The sequence below is a fragment of the Rhamphochromis sp. 'chilingali' genome, assembly GCF_963969265.1.
Source record: "Rhamphochromis sp. 'chilingali' genome assembly, chromosome: 13".
Taxonomy (NCBI): domain Eukaryota; kingdom Metazoa; phylum Chordata; class Actinopteri; order Cichliformes; family Cichlidae; genus Rhamphochromis; species Rhamphochromis sp. 'chilingali'.
This window is the reverse complement of record NC_137940.1, coordinates 10,882,757-10,887,474: the sequence shown is the minus strand read 5'-3', so window position 1 is coordinate 10,887,474 and position 4,718 is coordinate 10,882,757.

The window sequence follows — 4,718 nt, the reverse complement described above, 5'->3', positions numbered from 1 at the left end:
AGACCATGTAATTTTTAAATCTGTGTTTTTCTCAACACATGACAAAATAGTGAACTTAGAAAATATACACAAATTGTGAAATTGCACCTCTTTAAAATGCAGCTCAATTAAACCTAGCTCCAAGAATAATTTTCACCGACAGTTCTAAGATAAGCTGCATGTTATTCTTGGATGCGGTTGTAGGACCGGCTTTAAAATCGCATGACAAAAATATCACACATATTAAAAAAAACTGCATCACCAACGTAGCCTGGACAACATTTGCTAGTTAGATGAAGTCAACTATCTCATCGTAGCATATTTATATGCATATTTATAATTATACGCTTCTTGGAGTGAGCGCATACACTCATGAAGTTTAGTAACTTCAGGTCACTGCAACAAGCCCAGGTACAGTTTACCGACGGATGGGTACAGGACCTTGAAATGCACCGTGTAGAACGAAAGACCATCGTACCTATCATAAGTTTACCAGTCTCACAAATCGTCTTCATAAATACACATTCGTTAACCGTTTATTAATAGGACCTTTGAGCTCAATGGTAATTAATTAGCAGTGGAAATAATTTCTGGTACGCATTACAGAAATGTAGCAGTGACAATAACACTGCATGCTGTAATCGTACTGGACAATTAGTGATACAGAACAACTGTTTTACCCTGTGAATAAAAGTATATGTTTTTGTCAATGTACCATAATAACAGAAGCGAAACGCAATATTGTGTCAGGACAATTCACTATTTATGCACAATAAACAAAGGAGCATAGCGCGACCATTTCTGTTCAGCGTCAGACTTGCTTGTAACCTATATCACCAATTATGTTATGAAAGTGACGTATTAACTACAACAGAAGACTGACCTTTGTGTAAATGCTTGGAGCAGACTAACCTGTGAGCTGCAGTGTTCTGGGACGTTATATTTGATGTTTGAATGGCTGCAATCCAGTCGCCTCTTTGTTACTTCGGAAACATGGCTCGAACAATTTCTCTTCAACGACGTAATCCGATAACAACCGATCTCTTTACTCGTCGGCTTCCCGTGGCTGTCATGCGACCGGCTATTGCAGTTAATAATACAACAGCTTCTTGACATTTTTGTGTTTCTTTTTATCGCTGTATAACTGATTTTAATTGAAAGCCTGCGTGCGCTAGTACCTCTTGCCACGAGTTCCCAGAATTCTTTGCGGTTCTACCCGTGAATGACGTCACATTTTCAATCTCTATATAATATGCATGTTAAATTTTATATTTGGGGTAAAATATCAAGTCTTTTCAAGTAAACCGGTTCAAGTCCAATTCAAGTCCCAAGTCATTGGTGTAAAAGTCCAAGTCAAGTCACAAGTCTTAGAACATTTTTTCAAGTCAAGTCTAAAGTCATAAAATTAATGACTCGAGTCTGACTCGAGTCCAAGTCATGTGACTCGAGTCCACACCTCTGATGCACTCCATACTGTACAGTAACGCCACTGTTTCGCACATGTCTCAACTCTGTATATTTTTATATATTTATTTATTGTTTACTTTATTTAATTTGTAAAATATGTGTATACACACACACACACACACACACACACGTAGAAAAATATTTAGTATACACATCTAGAAATGCATATACTATTATATATTGTACATATATTTATTAGTTTCAGATGTAGCCATTCTTGTATTTTGCTTGTTTACATTATTGTATTTTGCACAACTCTGTTGCTTGTGAAGCTCGCACACAAGAATTTCACTCACATGTGCTGTACCAATGCACCTGCACATGTGATGTGACAATAAAAGTGATTTGATTTGATTTGCTACTGCTTACATTTAAACATGAGAGTGTATGGAGACTGACTCGCTGATGGAGCCTCCAGTACACATTACTGCAGGTTTTGGCTTCATTTTTTAGTTCCAGATGTTGCTGCTTCTAGTAAAACCACACTGGCTTTATTTTCTTAGGACAACACCACTTGATATTTTCCCCTGTAGTTGTAGAGTGGGTGGTAGAGCCAAGAGGTGGAGCGGGCCTGCTGGATCAGTCCACTCAGCCGCTCAGAGTTTGGTGACAGGCTGAATGAACTCTGCACGATCTGATCTAATGAGCATCCCCTGCAGTGTGTGTGTGTGCGTGTGTGTGCGTGTGTGTGCGAGTCTGCGCAGCTGCCAATACAACATGACACTGTAACCTGCAGGATGAACTGACACATGCCTGTATGATCAGTGTGTCTGTGCCTGTGTGTGCTTGCCCCTCGCTCTCCCAGCATGCCTTTCAGCTGCTCTTTGATGTGAGCTCGCTGACATGAAGGAGCCCTCTGAAAAGCGTCTCCTCCTCTGGCCTCGCGACGGGTGGCAGGCCACGGTGAAGGGTGGATGAATGGCTGCGGCAACGATGCTTCACGGGTCCCCTCAAACCCTCGCCAGGCGACAGATCGTTATCTCCCCCATCCCCCTTCACCCTTTCGCTTTCATGTCCACAATGGAGATGTTCGGCTCCTTCGGCTCCGTCCTCACATGCGAGCCCATGATTAATTCCCCCAGCCTAATGATGACGCTCAGAAAGGCTATTTATTTTCCTGTGATTTATTGTGGCTGCTCACATAAAGAAACATTTTCAGCATAAACACACACACAAACACACACACACACACGGGTTTAACATTAAAAAAAAAAAGAGTTCAAACACTTCCAAACCTTCCTTTTCAATAACCAAATATATATTTGTTCTTTTGTTCTGCTCTTCTTGCAAAAGTAAACTTTAATATTGCCTGCAGATTCTTTTACATCTTGTCTTTAAGCCTTTTATGTGTTGTGTAAAGCACTTTGAATTGCCTTGTTGTTGAAGTGTGCTATACAAATAAAATTGCCTGAGACTTTTTATATATTGCATGATTTGTTTTTCTACAAGGTTAAGAATTTATTTGCAGGCTGGATGTGAGACTCTGTTATCTCACGCCTTCGTAGGCTGATAGAATATTTTTATATTTTTATGGTCTGAATATACACTTCACTGTCTCATTTTAGAGCTCAGTTGTGTCTCTGATGATAGATGTTTACAGCCAGTGGCTCGAGTGCATAATAAAGTTCCAAAATATGAATCTAACAACAAATAACTCATTAATTAAGTCTGACAGAGCACAGGAATTAAAATCAAATGATAAAACAGTCGACGTTAGCTCAAAGGGACACTTTTTGAGTGTTCAGCCATTTAAAAACATCAAGTGTTTGCTCATCGGGGATAATGTGATCATTTTGTGAGCTGGCACCCTATAAATAAAATTTAATTGAAATTCAGTCAAAGCAACCATGGCCTCTAAGTTGGACATTTAAACCTGGGAGTCTATAGGGACTGATTCACTGCTGAAGCCTCGTGTGGACATTTGAGGAACTACAGGTTTAGCCCCTCCAGCGTTGGTTTCATTATTCAGTCACAGAGGTTGCTGCTTGGTTAAACCACTGTAGGAGAGCCAAGTGAAGATCCACAGCAAGCAGATAAATCATATAATAGCTTTTCATCAGGGAGTCGAGCACTTAGTGCAGCTAAGACTGCTCATCATGTGGGGCAACGGCAGCTTAAAAGCAGCTTTTCTTGTTTTATTTTGATTGAACCAAATGAAAAATGTGAACACACCGCTCATGATTCACAATGAATAATCACAGTAATTAGTACATTTTCTGTGTTTATGTGTGCGTAGTTGAAATAAGAGTTAATTAGCCCGGCTGTTGTGAAGTTTCACAGAGAGTCTCCTCAGAATTCCTCGGAATAATGGCACTAGCAGCTGTAAATAGTTTGTAACTAAAATAGAAATGCACTTAATGTTTTAGTTTGTCTGTTTTGTGACTTCTTTCAGGTTGACATAGAACAGATTTCCCATTCCCTTCCCTCCCATTTTACCTTTCCTAATCCAAATCCTGCATCAGTTTTCTTCTGTAATCCAGCCAGAAATCACATTCACCCTCCCAGCATCCTCGTAGAAACATCCACGTTTGTCTAATAAATGTTTTCCTCTCTGTTACAGCCACATTTACATGACAAAAAAGAGTCTTTTCTTCACTGCAGCTTGACAGCAGAATGGCTATTCTCCTTTTTGTCTCATTAAAATGGAAAGCTGGAGAGGCCCATTACTTGTTAAATACTCCACATCCACATCCTTTGTTGTGTGTGCAAACTAATGGGCTGGATATTTATAAAACTAAAACATGAACTAATGAAGATGGCTCATGTCATCAAATTATCAAAGTCATTCTGTCTGAAACATTTCTAATCGAAAAGGTGAAACATCTCCGCTCGTGGCTCGCTCTGAACAGCAACAGGAGGTAAAGAGGCCATCATTCTTTCAGGTATTCTGTGGACTCTGAGAAAGAGAAAAATGGGAGGACACTGTCCTGCAACTTCCTCAGCTGACCCAGAAATTACATGCAAATTAAAGAAAAATTCAGCACTTTTGAGTAGTGAGGCATGTCTGTGTTAAGCTGTAAGGAGGATTTTGGCACCGTGGTTTGGGTCCATGTGTCCACTTAATAATAATGTACACTTTTATTGATCCCCGTGGGGAAATTCTTCTCTGCATTTGACCCATTCACTCAGTGAAGCAGTGGGCAGCCACCAGTGCAGCGCCCGGGGAGCAGCGTGTAGGGATGGTACCTTGCTCAAGGGTACCTCAGGGTAGCCGTTCAGGGGATTCGAACCCCTGACCTTCCGATCATGGGGCAACCGCTCTACCTACTGAG